Source organism: Nerophis ophidion, linkage group LG09, assembly GCF_033978795.1.
Source record: "Nerophis ophidion isolate RoL-2023_Sa linkage group LG09, RoL_Noph_v1.0, whole genome shotgun sequence".
NCBI classification, from domain to species: Eukaryota; Metazoa; Chordata; class Actinopteri; order Syngnathiformes; family Syngnathidae; genus Nerophis; species Nerophis ophidion.
In genome coordinates, this window is record NC_084619.1 from 57,438,640 (window position 1) to 57,456,309 (window position 17,670).

General features: G+C 39.4%; 1 protein-coding gene across 3 annotated transcripts in view; it reads left to right on the plus strand.

The window, feature by feature from the left end:
- The first annotated feature begins 275 nt into the window (after positions 1-275).
- b3gnt2b (UDP-GlcNAc:betaGal beta-1,3-N-acetylglucosaminyltransferase 2b) overlaps positions 276-17,670 on the plus strand; it is a 65,548-nt gene continuing 48,153 nt past the window's right edge. The window contains exon 1 of one of the 3 annotated variants that reach the window (XM_061911319.1): positions 276-914. The gene's annotated coding sequence lies outside the window, so the exon portion shown is untranslated. Of the gene's footprint in view, positions 925-7,788; positions 7,875-17,670 lie in introns of those variants that run through there. The other 2 variants (XM_061911318.1, XM_061911320.1) reach the window with 2 other exon arrangements.

Genomic DNA, 17,670 nt, shown 5'->3' on the forward strand with positions numbered 1-17,670 from the left:
TATATATATATATATATATATATATATATATATATGTATGTATACATATTATATAATTGTCATTATATAATACAATTATATAATGACATTATATGACATATGACATATATATGACATTATATAATTGTCATATATAATGGTTATAATGGTTATATAATTAATATAATTGGATGGTAAGAGCATGTAAATGTTGGACTCCGACCTTGTTCCTCCACTATTGTGCATTTTTAAGGAGATACTGCAAAAATGCCAGTCAAAGATATACTGCAGCATACTAGTGTGCGTTTTAAGGAGACACTGCAAAAATGATAGTCAAAGATCCTGTATACAACAGGACACTATAGTGTTTTGAAGGAGATACAGCAAAAATGCAAGTCAAAGATCCTGCATCTGACAAAAGTTTTGCTGCTATTTTTGAGGACCAATTACAAAAAAATGAAGGCTCGCCAAAGACCCTCCGTATGAAAGTGTTGGATTAGGTCCGCAGTGACGTCATGGAAGAACCCTGAGAGGTCCGCAGGTGTGTGTGAGTGTGCTCTAAGGATATTCTACCTGTTGAGGTGCTACCTTTTTCTAATATTACTCAGTTTATCATTGTGAGACAAACTTTGTGCGTGCGCGCGCATGTGTGTGTGTGTGTTCGTGGGTGTAGCCTGGCCACGCCCAGCGAGCGCGTGACGCTGGCTGCGAGCACGAGCTTCCAGACGAGAGCGCGTTCAAGTCAGCAACACTTCCGTCCTCCTCGTCCCCAATGGCGGTGCTGTTGGTAGTCCACTATCCGGGCTAAATATCTGTCTCTTTCCTTCAAAAAAGACCGCCAAGGAACAAACACAGGACTCCTTTTTTTTTCCCCCCTGACGGAGACTCCAGGCTCTTCGGCGAGTGAGGAAAACCGAAGGAGTTTGTGTTCCAAAGTAAGCGTAGGTAAGTGTCATTAAGTAACCTAAATGTAAGTGTGACCAAGTAGACTAAGAAGTGGCAAGTTAAGATAAGTTAAGTATCAAAAGTTGAATAAGGTAAGTGTCATTAAGTAACCTAAATGTAAGTGTGACCAAGTAGGCTAAGAAGTGGCAAGGTAAGATAAGTTAAGTATCAAACGTAAGCTAAGGTAATTGTCTTTAAGTAAGTTAATGTAAGTGTGACCAAGTAGGCTAGGCAGTGGCAAGGCAAGATAAGTCAAGTATCAAAAGTTGGCTTAGGTAAGTGTCATTAAGTGTGACCAAGTAGACTAGGAAGTGGCATGTTAAGTATTAAAATTTGGCTAAGATAAGTGCATTAAGTAAGCTAATGTAAGTGTCACCAAGTCGGCTAGGAACGGGCAAGGTAAGATAAGTTAAGTATCAAAAGTTGGCTAAGGTAAGTGTCATTAACTGTGACCAAGTAGACTAGGAAGTGGCAAGTTAAGTATTAAAATTTGGCTAAGATAAGTGCATTAAGTAAGCTAATATAAGTGTCACCAAATCGGCTAGGAAGGTACAAGGTAAGATAAGTTAAGTATCAAAAGTTGGCTAAGGTAAGCTTCATTAAGTAAGCCAATGTAAGTGTGACCAAGTAGGCTAGGCAATGGCAAGGCAAGATAAGTATCAAAAGTTGGCTTAGGTAAGTGTCATTAAGTGTGACCAAGTAAATAAATGATAAATGGGCTGTACTTGTATAGCGCTTTTCTACCTTCAAGGTACTCAAAGCGCTTTGACACTACTTCCACATTTACCCATTCACACACACATTCACACACTGATGGAGGGAGCTGCCATGCAAGGCGCCAACCAGCACCCATCAGGAGCAAGGGTGAAGTGTCTTGCTCAGGACACAACGGACGTGACGAGGTTGGTACTAGGTGGGATTTGAACCAGGGACCCTCGGGTTGCGCACGGCAACGCTCCCACGGCGCCACGCCGTCCCAGTAGACTAGGAAGTGGCAAGTTAAGTATCAAAAGTTGGTTAAGGTAAGTGTCATTAAGTGTGACCAAGTAGACTAGGAAGTGGCAAGTTAAGTATCAAAAGTTGGCTAAGGTAAGTGTCATTAAGTGTCACCAAGTAGACTAGGAAGTGGCAAGTTAAGTATCAAAATTTGGCTACGGTAAGTGCATTAAGTAAGCTAATGTAAGTGTCACCAAGTCGGCTAGGAAGGGGCAATGTAAGATAAGATAAGTATCAAAAGTTGGCTTAGGTAATTCATTAAGTAAGTCAATGTAAGTGTGACCAAGTAGGCTAGGCAGTGGCAAGGCAAGATAAGTATCAAAAGTTGGCTAAGGTAAGTGTCATTAAGTGTGACCAAGTATACTAGAAAGTGGCAACTTAAGTATCAAAAGTTGGCTAAGTTAAGCATCATTAAGTAAGCCAATGTAAGTGTGACCAAGTCGGCGAATCAGTGGCAAGGCAAGATAAGTTAAGTATCAAAAGTTGGCTAAGGTGAGTGTCATTAAGTGTGACCAAGTAGACTAGAAAGTGGCAAGTTAAGTATCAAAAGTTGGCTAAGGTAAGCTTCATTAAGTAAGCCAATGTAAGTGTGACCAAGTAGGCTGGGCAGTGACAAGGCAAGATAAGTTAAGTATCAAAAGTTGGCCAAGACAGTGTTATTCAACCTTTTTTGAGCCCAGGCACATTTTTTTTCGTTGAAAAAAATGCAGAGGCACATCACCAGCAGAAATCATTCAAAATGAAACTCAGTTGACAGAAAAGAGTTGTCGTCGCAATTGTTGCATATGACTTAAAACCACAAACAAGCATGCATCACGATAGCTCTTGTCTCAAAGTAGGTGTACTGTCACCACCTGTCACATCACACCCTGACTTATTTTCACTTTTTTGCTCTTTTCCTGTGTGTAGTGTTTTACATCTTGTCTTGCGCTCCTATTTTGGTGGCTTTTTCTCTTTATTTGGTATTTTCCTATAGCAGTTTCATGTCTTCCTTTGAGCGCTATTCCTCACACCTCCATTTCAGTTGTTTTTGTCCTTCTTTGCGGGGACATTGTCGATTGTCATGTCATGTTTGGATGTATATTGTGGGCGCTGTCTCTGCTCCACAGTAAGTATTTGCTGTCGTCCAGCATTCTGTTTTTGTTTACTTTGTAGTCAGTTCAGTTTTAGTTTAGTTCCGCATTGCCTTCCCTAAGCTTCAATGCCTTTTCTTAGGGGTGCTTACCTTTTGTTAATTTTTTGTTTAAGCATTAGATACCTTTTTACCTGCACACTGCCTCCCGCTGTTTCCGACATCTACAAAGCAATTAGCTATCTGCTGCCACCTATTGATCTGGAGCAGTATTACAAGGTTACTCTGCCGATCTCCAGACAGTGCAGATACTCATCAACGGCACATTATTTGCAGACTATAATTACTGGTTTGCAAAAAATATTTTTAACCCAAATAGGTGAAATTAGATCATCTCCCACGGCACACTAGTGTGCCGCGCGGCACAATGGTTGAAAAACACTGCTCTAGCAATACTTAAAATATTGGTGTCAAACGGCATCAGCCTTTTGAAGTTGTAGGAGCCTAAATGCTATTTATTTATTATATATATAAGTTAATTTACATTTTATGGAAGGTGCTTTATGTTTATTTAGTCAAAAGGGGACTATTTACTTTATTTAGACAATACGAAAATGTATATATTGCATGCTTACACACAATATTGTTGAGTGTAAGCACTCAACAATGGCACATCATTTGCAGACTATAATTTCTGGTTTGCATAAAAAATATTTTTAGCCCTAATAGGTGAGATTGGATCATTTTCCACGGCACACCAGACTGTATCTCACGGCACACCAGTGTGCCGCGGCACAGTGGTTGCAAAAACGCTGGGCTAAGGTAAGTGTCATTAAGTGTGACCAAGTAGACTAGGAAGGGGCAAGGTAAGATAAGTTAAATATCAAAAGTTGGCTAAGGTAAGTGTCATTAAGTGTCACCAAGTAGACTAGGAAGTGGAAAGTTAAGTTAAGTATCAAAAGTTGGCTAAGGTAAGCATCATTAAGTAAGCCAATGTAAGTGTGACCAAGTAAGCTAGGAAGTAGCAAGGTAAGATAGGTTAAGTATCAAGAGTTGGCTAAGGTAAGCAAGTGTCATTAAGTGGGACCAAGTAGACTAGGAAGGGGCAAGGTAAGATAGGTTAAGTATCAAAAGTTGGCTAAGTTAAGTGTCTTTAAGTGTGACCAAGTTGGCTAGGAAGTGGCAAGGTAAGATAAGTTCGGTATCAAAAGTTGGCTAAGGTAAGCGTGGCAAGGTAAGATAAGTTAAGTATCAAAAGTTGGCTAAGGTAGGTGTCATTAAGTGTGACCAAGTCGGCTAGGAAGTGGCCAGGTAAGATAAGTATCAAAAGTTGGCCAAGGTAAGCGTTTTTAGTGTCACCTAATTAGGAAATGTTATTATCAAACGTACTTGGAGTTAAGTGCCAGTCTGATCAAGTAAAAAGGTTACTTTTTAAAGGGTGGGTCACCTGTGTAGTGCAAAAAGGAAACAAAAAACCTGTAAATAACAAAATAAAAACATTTTAAATGCATGAACACATTTTGAATTCAGGGCTAGGCGGAAAACTGTATCACACCATACGTGTTTATAGTGGCCGATATCCATAGCTATTGATATTTTTTATGACCTCTGGATAATAAAGAGCAGGAGAAACATTTATTAAATGTAAACATTTTTGTTTCCAATGAAACCTTCCCCTAATTATTATCCGCTCAGCTATCAAGGCAGAGAGGAAAGGAAATGTCAACACAAACATGGAAAATACTCAATCAATGTAAACAAAATTGTAAAATCACGTTGAAAATGTAACAACAAGCTCTTAAAATGAAGGTGCAAAAATAAGGAATACATACGAAATGCTTTATTAAGTGTAAGAGAATAGTGCAAAGTGTAAACATAGAGAAACCTGAGAACTATTATCTGCAGGTTTAGTGCCAGGAAGTTACAGCTGTGCTCTAAACGGTAAGCACAGCGAAGGTTGTGTGGTATAGACGAGCGCCTTGCATCATTTACAGACCACATTGGTCTGACTATGGTTCCTTTTTTTAAAACATCCAAACAAACTGCCATACTATCCCGACGACATTTTGTCTTTTATCCACATTTTCTTCATTTTGACTTTCTCTTCTCCATGCAAAGAATCAACTGCCAGACAACAAGATGGTGCAACCAAACTTGATAGTTGATACTCTTACCTGATTGGGCAGTAAGCATGTCACTCCTACTAATCAGTGATCACGTCCTGCATTGCTGGTTTACCAGAGGATTGCCTTTGTTCATGCAACCAACCTTGCTTTGCAACTTCAACAAAGAAGTATCGAACGTTTTATTGAACTAATTTTTTATGTGCTCCTAGTTTAATGTTGCTGATAATAGTGTTACTTATTGAGTTTATTAAAGTTTTCAATATCAAATGGTTCAAGTTGATCAAAACATGTTGATAGTTAAATAAGGATACTAAAAAACAATTCAGGCAAATTTTTGTACTTCAAATATTTGCTGTTACAGACTAAAACATGTACATAAAGGTCAAACAAGTTTTTGTTGTAAGTTGAACTGTATTTCGCTTTTTTTTAGTTTTCTTTAATGTTACTTAACAATTTAATAGACAAATGATACTCTTTATAGATAGTAGGTGGATAGTAGGGGGTCGCAAATGTTTCCTTCTTCCTTGGTGGGGGCGTAACAGAAAATAAGAAGCACTGGATTAATGTGATTTTTGACAGCACCATTTTAAAGTCAGGTTAACTCACGCAAGATATTTTATTGGAACACACGTTCCACATCTGGAATGTTTTTTCATAATTAATGAACTGATTTGAGTCATAGGAAGAGTTAGTAATCGTCATATTATAAGTATGATTAGATGACTCGTTTTGGCAATCCATTTTGAGGAAATGTGTGCTTTCATTTCTGATTGGATGACTCATATGACTCCCAGATAGTGCGTTAATCACATGAAGAACATTTCCACACTGGTCAGCTGTTTTAACATTGCTGGGATTAGATTATTCGCCCAGTCAAGGATGTCACATGTTGAAACGTGCATTCTAGGGTTGCAACTAACGATTATTTTGATAGTCGATTAGTCAACGATTATCCTAACGATTAGTGGACAAATCGGATAGTAAAGCGTTTACATATTTAATGACTCCAATCTTTCCATTGACTTGTAAATGCAGCTCAAGTGATTTTAGGCATGTGCTTACGAACAACAAAGATGACTAATTCATTCATAAATATTTATTTATACTGTAACTGTGCTGCTCACTCAGCTGTTACGAAAATTAAAATGACTAATAAAATGTCCGTGTTAAAGAAAGGAAAGGCTAAAAGAGCTAAAGTGCTAAAAGAAAAACAATTAACCTTCTTTGTGTATTTAAAAAGCAGTTAGAATAGCAGCAATGAAAACAAACAAACACAGAATTTAACTTCCTCACAAAGAAAAGTATTTTGTGATGTTTAAAAAGCTGCATACTGGTTTATTGACTATTAATTATTTATTGGCAGTTTTAGCACTCTAATAGACTCAATGTGTAAAATCATATTTTTGATTAATCCCTAAAATGTTGGCTATTTAATAGATTGTAATGTTGTCCAGATACCAAAATTATTTTGATACTTGTCGGTACTTTTCTAAATAAAGGGGACCACAAAAAATTGCATTATTGTTGTTTTATATAACAAAAAAATCTTAGGGTACATTAAACATATGTTTCTTATTGCAATTTAGTCCTTAAATAAAATAGTGAACATACAAGACAACTGGTCTTTTATTAGTAAGCAAGCAAACAAAGGCTCCTAATTTAGCTGCTGACATATGCAGTAACATATTGTGTCATTTTCCATTCTATTATTTTGTCAACATTATTTAGGACAAGTGGTAGAAAATTAACTATTAATCTACTTGTTCATTTACTGTTAATATCTGCTTACTTTCTCTTTTAACATGTTTTATCTACACTTCTGTTAAAATGTAATAATCACTTATTCTTATTGTTTGGATACTTTATTAGTTTTGGATCATACCACAAATTTGGGTATCAATCCGATACCAAGTAGTTACAGGATCATACATTGGTAGTATTCAAAGTCCTCATGTGTCCAGGGACATATTTACTGAGTTCATAAACATAATATACATTTTTTAAAAACAAAATAAGATATCGTGATTGGGGGTGGCAGACCGGTACTTTTTAGAGGCAATATAGTACCGAATATGATTCATTAGTATCGCGATACTATACTAATAGCAGTATACCGTACAACCCTAATAGATTGTATGTTTAATCTTATGATAACCCTAACAGATTGTATGTTTAATCTTATGATACCTCCGCATTGGTGCATGTTTGTTTCTCTCTCTCTCTCTCTTTCTCTCTCTCTCTCTCTCTGTATGTGTGTACTCGGGCGCGGTTCGCGTTTGTGTTTGTTAAAGTCCTTTTTTTTTCGCCATTGCAAATTGACGCTGCTTTAAAACTTAGTTTAATTGATGTAAACAAAGTTCAGCTGGTTGACTTTAGCTAAAATAGTAGTAACATTTATTTTTCACACAACTTTGTCTCACTCGTGTTGGCTGTCTAGCTAACAAGGTCGAACCTAACTCTCTCACCGAGGTTGAGACCGCATCCTCCCTCAAAACATCCGACGTAATGTCGGCGACAAAGTTTATTGTCGACATTTGTTGACAGTGTTGATTAATGGTTACAGCCTTAGACCATTCGCTCTTTATTTGTGTGTTTCGCTTGTTGTCAACATGCTCAACGAGTTGATTACAAGTCCAACATGTCTTTGGTTCTGGTTAATCAGGTTTTGACGGCTCGAGACGTGCTGCTCCTACAGGACTCCCTCGGGACTGTCGATTCTGTCGCAGAGCTGAATTCCCTCTTCAAGCAATTATAGGGTCTGTAAAGCTGGTTATTATGTAACAACAAATCATGGGTATCAAATTGAAAGTCGTACTTCTCAGGTTGACGACAATTATCCAATAAGCTAAAGGTTGATAAACAAAATTGTTAAATCATATTAAACACTATTTAATGAGCTCTTAAAAGTAAGGTGCAAAAATAAGGAGTATGTAATAAATGCTTCATAAAAAGTAAAAAAATAGTGCAAGAGTGAAAATGTAAACAGCGCTTGTTCACACTGCAGGTCAATTCCGATTTTTTTGGCCATGTGCGAGCTTTATCAAGTCAATTTTCATGTCTGTGTAAGGAATGCAGTTCCAAAAAATGTTAATGTCCGACCCAGGCCTCTTTCGCATGTGGAAATAAATCGGGCATACATGCGATGCGTCCTCAATGTCACATTCATCCGACCAGAACGTCGTCAAAAAGCAATTAGCGTCGTAATTACTCACCAAAATAGACGGTTACAAAATAACTAGTTGACAACGGAGCACAAAACAGGTGAAAACCTGCTCACCGACCTTGTGGTTAGAGTGTCCGCCCTGAGACTGGAAGGTCGTGCGCGTCATACCAAAGACTATAACAATGGGACCCATTGCCTCCCTGCTTGGCACTCAGCATCAAATGATTCCCGACCGGCGGCCACCGCTGGTGCTCACTGCTGCCCTCAGCTCCCACGGGATGAACATGGGGATGGGTCGAATGCAAAGGATAATTTCACCACACCTCGTGTGCGTGTGACTATCATTTATCCATCCATCCATTTGTCTACCGCTTATTCCCTTCGGGATCGTGGGGGGCGCTGGAGCCTATCTTAACTACAAATGGGCGGAAGGCGGGTTTACACCCTGGACAAGTCGCCACTTCATCGCAGGGCCGACTATTGTTAACTTTAAAAAATATATATTTTAAGAAGAACCTTCCACCACTCCTGTCTCCGACTGGTCGCCCAAAGACACAATCTTCAAGCAGACATGGAAGCAAAATATTCCGTAAAAATCAAGAGCCAAAACACTTGTTTTTTTTTTTTTCTTTAATGTTACTTAACAATTTAATAGACAAATGACACTCTTTATAGATAGTAGGGGGTCACAAAATGTTTCCTCCTTCCTTGGTGGGGGCGTAACAGAAAATAAGAAGCACTGGATTAATGTGATTTTTGACGGCACTATTTTAAAGTCAAGTTAACTCACGCAGGATATTTTATTGGAACACACTTTTCACATCTGGAATGTTTTTTCATAAAAAATGAACTGATTTGAGTCATAGGAAGACTTAGTAATCGTCATATTATAAGTATGATTAGATGACTCGTTTTGGCAATCCATTGTGAGGAAGTTTTTTTATTTAAGACGACCACATTTTTGGTGCATCACTTGCTAGTAGTGCGCAAATATTAGGCTATATGTAATATATGAATATATATTGTGATTCCGAAGAAACAGCGATTGTTGAAAGACCGAAATTGACGCTGTGGCGCAATTGCTTACATGTGAGTTGACAAATAAAGTTCCCGTAGATCCACGCTGATGCCCGTGTCTCCTCTACTTAACAGTTATAAAAAGATAACAACCCTCCCAAACATATTACACTATATACATTCCGTCATACATTATATTACTTTCATATATTTTCACGTAAAAAAAACATACATTCTTAAGTTGTTGAGACTTTTATTTCATTTTGTGGTAGTAGCGACTTCCTCCCGGTCAACTTCCTTTGTTTCCACTCATTGAAGTGCGCATGCAAGTGATGTCAAGGCCACGTTGGGGCCTGTGCGTGTTTACACTCGGGTCTGATTTAAATCACATTTTACTCGAAGTGTAAACAGTCAGCCGCACAAAAAGCAGATCTCCAAAAATCTGATTTGGGCCACTTTGGCCTAAAGTGCAAATGTTGTCAAAGATTGCACAAAATCCTTGAAATGGTCACAAATGTGCCAGTAATGAGACCGACTCGAGTTGAAGCCATATTTACTTTCGTGAACACTGCAATGTGTGCCATGTCACGTCAGACTGCATTCACATTAGATTATTATTATTATTTTTTTTAAATCTTAACGACCACCTAAAAGACGGGATTTAACAGAAAAATCTGAATTAGACATCCGAACTTGCAGTATGAGTGTAGCCATAGATAGACCTGAGAATAACAATTTTCTGCAGGTTTAGTGCCAGGAACTTACAGCTACTACTTACATTGGTTTGGTATTACCAGTCTAGGCGGGTACGAGCGCCTTGCATCATTTACAGACCACATTAGTCTGACTACGGTCCCTATTTTTTTTTTTTTTAAATCCCGAAAAAGTGCCATACTGTCCAGGTGACTTTACCTGTTTTATCCCCAATTTCCCCAATTTGACTTTCTCTTCTCACTTCATGCAAAGAATCAACCGCCAGACAACAAGACAACGCAACCGAACTTGATAGTTGACACTATTACCTGATTGGCTGTCAGCGAGTCACTCCTACTGATCAGTGATCACTTCCTGCGTTGCTGGGTTACCGGAGAGCGAGTGTCTTTGTCCATGCAACCTTCGCAACCTCCCCTTTCTTCCGACATAGAAGGAACCAATAAAAAAATCGGACGCAATTTTTATTGATACCGACTGCGTGTCTATCGTGATACATATTGATATGGCTTCAGTTTTTCCCTTTTTAGAAAATGATTTAGCCCATGGGCCACTGCTCGAGTAGCCCTGTTATTGCACATGTACGCCCCGTAATGCAAACTACATTGGATAACAAACGATCAATGTCAACTCAGTGCTTTTGCTTGTCCGCCAGAGGTATTTGTGTGTGTCAAGCTTTTTAAAGATCCACTTAGGCGCTCGTGTGCAGCGTCGTCTTACCCGAAGGCGCATATGTGATCAGTACTGATTCTATTTCAGAGCGCCAGTGTTAAAACTGACACTCCACGTTGGTATTCCCCGCTAGATGATATGCAACACACAGAAGTATCGGCGTCGCCCGGGAAACTTTCTGCTCTTTTTATTTTTCCGAGAGCTGTCGTCATCCTGGGCAGCTCAAGGGCAGTTGCATAAAAACTCTATTATACTAAACATCTGTCTTTTTTAATAGCATGAAGGACGTTTCCTCATGCCCATTCTCTTTTTCCCCCTCCATTCATCTCACCTAATGCATGTCCCCTAATAAACTATTCATCACCGTGTGTCCAGACACTCAGGATAATGTCTGCTTCCAGGAAGGCAGAGACAAACATCGCTGAGTAATAAATAATCTTCCTGAGCTGGAATAAGCGTACTTAAAATTGATTATTATTTCAAATGAAATCTCTTATTGCGAGTGTCCTATCTGGAATACCTCGTCCTCAGTCGCCTCGCTCGTGTTTTAAGGTCAGTCGTTGTAGCACAAGCCAATGGGGAGGCCAGGAGACTTACAATTGTGCTGCTAATTCTGGTGACATCCTTTCAATTATGTAGAGTAACAAGTGACTCTGACACCGAAATCTGCGCAAATTATTTTTAGCTCCAAAGATTTACTCATTTTCTGTTGGTCTGCTATGAAACACTGACTCAGTAACCTCGTCAACACAGGATCTTGAAAATGGTTAGCTGGTCTGTTAATTGAACTGTTTATTATTCCAAATGAATTAATACTAATAATAAATTTTACTTTTAAGGCGCCTTTCTGGGCACTCAAAGACACCGTTCAAAATTAAAACAATAAAATTAAATTGGATAAAAACGACAACAACAAAGATAGATAAGATAAGGTGATTACAGTGAATAAGCAGTCAAGAATAGGTGTGTTTTGAGTCTTGATTTGAAGAGGGATATTGAGTGTAAGTTACAAAGGTCTGGTGGTAGAGAGTTCCAAAGATGTGGGGCAGAGCGGCTGAAAGCTCGGGCACCCATGGTGGACAGTTTAAATAACTGGACAGTGAGATGGATGGATGAGGAAGATCTTAGAGAACGTGAGGGCGTGGCGACATGGAGCAGGTCAGAGAGATATGACGGAGAGAGGTTATGGATGGCTTTGAAAGTGAGGAGAATTATTTTTAAAGTGGATACGATGTTTGATTGGTAGACAGCGATGTCGCTGCAGAACAGGGGTGATGTGGTGAATTGAAGGGGTTCTGGTGATTATCCGGGCTGCAGAGTTCTGGAGAAGCTGAAGTTTGTGAAGAGACTTGTGAGGGAGACCAAACAGGCAAGAGTTGCAGTAGTATAAAACTACTGTATATCAGGGGTCAGTTGGTGCTAGCGGGGTTTATAATGGAGCCAGGAAGAGTCAGGGTTGCATGGGATTCTGGGTATTTGTTATGTTGTGTTTGTGTTGTGCTACAGTGCAGATGTCTTCCGAAAAGTGTTTGTCATTCTTGTTTGGTGTGGGTTCACAGTGTGGTGCGTATTTGTAACAGTGTTAAAGTTGTTTAAACTGGCACCCTCAGTGTGACCTGTATGGCTGTTGAACAAGAATGCCTTGCAGAAGCTACATACAAACGTGAACTGACTGGTAAGCTGTTTGTACAGTTTGTGGAGGGCACTAAAGACAGTGCCATCGTAGCACGCCCTTACTTTCGTTGAATGGGTTTACTCAGCAGACATCCGAGGGAATAGTCACTCTGTAACCCGCTAGTCTTCCGGTCAAGTCAGGAGGAATTGTTCGCGTGAAGCTAATAAGCAGCATTGATACAAAACTCACTGGCTGCACTAACATCAAATCTTCATATTTAATTGCGGGCCGCGTGTCTGAGACCCCTGGTTTATACATAGCACAAAGCAAAAAAAAAACTCTGTATGCAGTGTTATTTCATTATAAATTTCAATAGTCTTGTGGCCCACATTATTTTCTTTATTTTGTGAAACGGGTCAAAATGGCTCTTTAAGTGGTAAAGCTTGCCGACCCCTGTACTATATAATACTAGTCCAGGCTATGGACTAGTATGGCAGCAGTATGTGGGTTAAGGGATGGGAGAAGTCGATTAATGTTTCGTAGATGAAAGTAAGCAGACCGGGTAATGTTGTTTATGTGGGCTTGAAAGGAGAGTGTGCTGTGGAGGATGACATCCAGACTCTTGACTTGGGAAGATGGTGAGACAGAGAAATTGCAGAGAGTAACGGACAAGCTGTTGGTTTTGGCAAGAATGTTTTTTGTACCGACAAGTAAGATTTCGGTTTTATTACTATTAAGTTGAAGAAAATTGGATGAGAACCACTGCTTGAGTTTACTGTGGCAGTCTGTAAGGAAGAAAGGAGGAGAAGCACTTGGTTTGGTTGAAATGTATAGCGAGGTGTCATCCGCATAACAGGGAAAATGTATTTTTTAATTTATGGAAAATATTGCCAAGGGGAAAAATGTAAATGATAAAAAGCAAGGGACCAAGAACAGAGCCCTGGGGGACACCAGATGAAACGGGAGACGGAGGGGATTTGAACGAACGGAGTTGAACAAACTGAGTGCGGTCGGAGAGCTATGATCTGAACCAGTGAAGGGGTGTGTTAGTGATGCCAATACTGTGCAATCTATGGAGGAGGACAGTGTGTGAAATGGTGTGAAAGGCTGCAGTGAGATCTAAGAGGATTAGGATAGTGAGAATACCAGAATCCGCTGCCAGGAGGAGATAATTTGTGATTTTTACCAGTGCTGTGCAGGAGGCGGAAACCAGACTTGAACTGTTCATATAGGTTTTAATTGTTCTTTTTTTTTTAAGCTGCTAGTGATAGTCGCTTATTTAGTGAAACGAAAAAAAAAAGTAAAACTGCATCAATATACCGTATTTTCCGGACTGTAAGGCGCACTTAAAATCCTTATTTTTTTACTCAAAACTCGACAGTGCACCTTATAACCCTGTGCGGCTAATGTAAGGAATACATTTGGTTGAGCTCACCCACCTCGAACCTATTTTATTTTGGTACATGGTGTAATGATAAGTGTGACTAAACATAAGATAAGTGTAGGCTGCACTATGATGGGTCTCATGTAAACAACACAAACATTTTAAATGTTCCATTGAAAATATAGAACATTACACACGGCGCTCAAAAATCTATTAAAATGTTATAGTACGACTTGAAGGATTGTCGGCGCATTAAACATATTAGTATTATTATGGTGTGTGTAAAAGGTAAGTCACATTATCTGGCGTTTTGTTTCGCAATATTATGCAAAAGCGACTTTTCCTACCTTTTGGTACCTGCTGGTCTGTATTTGGGATCTGCGTAAATCCTGAAAAATTGCACGCGTCGACGCCGTAGTTGATAAGCTTCTTCTTTTTCTCTATCTTCTTTTTATGAGACATTCATCCTCCGCGGTTGCCATTTCTAATATAAAGTTGTGTAAAGTCCTTACTTATATCTGTCAGTAAACTCGCCATGAAAGCGCTAAAACATACCGGTGTAGTGAGTTTATAATAATCACCCAAGGAACTTTAATTATGAGAGTTCCGGTTACACATTTTTTCACGTGACTCATTTCCAGTGTGGTTGTTTCCGGATGAGGAGATGCTGCCCTGTTATTGATTTAAGTAAAGTGTAAATGTTATTAAAACAGTCTTTAGACACTTCTTCCACTCCCGTCCTTGCCCGCTATACTGCTACAAAAAAGATGACAGGGAGAAGACGCTGCCAAAGGTGAGCCACGCAAATGTGACCGCCCACAAAACTGCGCATCCGAAAGCCACTGTCAGAAAGCGGCTTGAAGATGATTTTTGAGTGTTTGTGGAGATTTAGCAGTAATTTCATTCCATAGTAATGGCCACCTCACGTGTGAGCTGCGGATCATTTAGTCTCGTACACTGGATTAGTAAAAGGGAATGTTAAACTAGTTGACGTTAGAAGTGAAGTTTTTAGCCATGCTACGTCTGCCATGTGACCCCTGATGGCGGCAAGTCAAGCACTCAAACACTCAGTAGCTTAGCAAGGTTGTACTTTATTAAAATGCCTGGTGATTTTTTGGGTGCTGTTATACACTTAACTTAATCAGGGATTGCACAGACTCTGTGCAGGCTCCAGCTAATGGATACTTCTCTCACCATTGCACAAACCCAAGTGGAAATAGTTTCACGAGGTGTATTGAAGCTTTTCTTTCCGCCGTGGCGATGAAAAGTCTGGATCCATTTTTTCGTGCAATCGAAAGTCTGTTGATGGCAAGGAAAGCCCCGAGTCAGCCCTCAGCTCTTGGAAAAACAGGATATGACTACCACAGTCCAGATTTAGCTGAAGGTATTGACAGTTGATGCAACAAGTCTCCAAAAGAAGTTCTCCATGCGACTGACTAGCCATGTCTCTGGAAACCATTCAGAGCCTTTGTTGAGAAACTGTTTTAGTCTCAATGAGGATTCTCCCGGTACCAAAATGTATTTTGATCCTTTTGCAAATGTTGTCCAAAATATGAGGGACAAGCGGTAAAAGATGGATTATTAATCTACTTGTTCATTTACTGTTGATATCTGGTTACTTTCTGTTTCAACATGGTCTATCTACACTTCTGTTAAAATGTGATAAGCACTTATTATTCTGTTATTTACATACATTTTGATTGGTACTACAAATTTGGGTATTGATCCAATACCAAGTTGTTACAGGGTCATACATTGGTCATATTTTAAGTTTGAAAGATTTTGTGTTAGTAAACATATTGATGTAATCATTGTAGTATCGACAATTTACGCCTTTTGTACTTGGTATCATTACCGTCCTTTTTAGATCCATCCATTTGTTTAAATTCAGGAGCACTAGCTTGCTGTTAGCGGTTAGCCATTGTATTCTCCTACGGTGTGTACTGAAGCATGTTTAGCTCCTGCAGGAAGGATATTTGTAAGAAACACAGTTTATTTGTCTTAAATAGGGATTTAGAAGTAGCTAATACACTGTGGAAAAAGTTTAGTAACTAGCTAGCTACTAGCTGGCTATGTTTTAAACCACCGCTTTCAAAACAACGCTCCAGTGTTTATAGCTTCACCTTTTTTGTTAGTTTTAAAGCCAAAATACTTCCGTTCTCCCTCTTTCTCTCCACACTGTTTCCGCTTTTATTTGGTCTTTGTGTGTGTTGACTGGCAACATGTGCCTTGTGTAAAAAAGTACTGGTATTTTTCAAAGGCAGTATGGTACTATTTTGAAAATTAATTAGTAACTGGGTGCTTTATTATTACCGGTATACCGTACAACCCTTGTCTTAAGAGTCGCTGTAGCAGGAAGATAGCTTTTGTTTGAGATGTTCTTAAAACACTTGCAAACTATGTGAAACATGTCCTAGTCACTCATCAGAGAGTTTGGCAATAATTTGTATATATTTGGGGCCCGGCGTACCACCCAGCCCCCACATGAAAGCTCGTGAGTACACAGTTGAACTTGAGAGTCCCGCCCAACAAATTGACAAGCACAACAAGTCTGTGCATCCTGGAAGGACTTCCTGCCAGATAGGCAAGGCTCACTTCACTCTTGCATCAAAGAGCTTTCTTTTCCGCCGACGACTAAATAATTTTTCCCCCATTGCTCTTTTAAGGTCTTAGCCACCGTTTGCAGCACTGTCTCCCCTCCTCCCTTTGAGGCTCCCTCCTTCCTGTCGTTACTCCCGGAGGATGGGACTTGTTTAGCAGCCTCAAGTTAATAAGCAGATACCGGGCCGGATATTCCACTACTGGTGTGTTTGCTCAGAAACCCATCAGACTTGTTCCCAAATGGCTTTCCATTTACTGAAGGCAGTGGACTTGTTTCTAACAAAGTCGTAATTGCTTGACACATGGTGTATATATATTGTTTGTTTTGAACATGAATCGTGACTGAAATTCTAAATTCAAACATATTGTCTTGTGCTGTTGTATTCAACTTATTTCAAACATTACACATATTTTACAGAATCAGTTATAGTGTTTCCTAAAAAAAAAAAAAACACCACAAACAACTGTAGAGACAGCTTTAGTACCTGAAACATAAATCTGCAATATTTGTCAAAAGTCAAATAACCGGACGATAAATTAAAATGAAGTCAGTACGTTTTCCGACCTTGATAATCGGCTTATGTACAGTATGTGTTTATGCAGATATCAAGGGTGATTACTCATTTGCATTGGTTTCAGCAGCTGCGCAAATATAGAGTTTTAGCACAATAATCTCAGTACCGTTTATTTGTAGTACCGTTTATTTGTAGAACAAATAAACGGTACAGTAGTGATGGTAACCATATCAATTTAAAATTATTTGAAAAATTGTGATTGATAACAACACTTGGATAAAATACCATCCATCCATTTTCTACCGCTTATTTCCTTTGGGGTCGCGGGGGGCGCTGGGGCTTACCTCAGCTACAATCGGGCGGAAGGCGGTGTACACCCTGGACAAGTCGCCAACTCATCGCAGGGCCAACACAGATAGACAGACACCATTCACATTCACATTCAAAAACTAGGGCCAATTTAGTGTTGCCAATCAACCTATCCCCAGGTGCATGTTTTTGGAGGTGGGAGAAAGCCGGAGTACCCGGAGGGAACCCACGCAGTCACGGGGAGAACATGCAAACTCTACACAGAAAGATCCCGAGCTCGGGATTGAACCCAGGGCTACTCTGAACCTTCGTGTTGTGAGGCAGGCGCACTAACCCCTCTTCCACCGTGAAGCCCCTTGGATAAAATTATACAGACAAATTACTAGAACTTGCGTTAGCTTGCGCGCTAGCTTAAATGCTAACATGTAAACAAGATACATTAACGTTTTAAGAAACGTCATTCCCAAATCTAAACCTGTACAGGCACATAACCCTCTAAACAACTGAGCTACCATATTCATATTAAACGCAAAGGCTTTTCTGTTTTGCACAAAGTAATCAATAT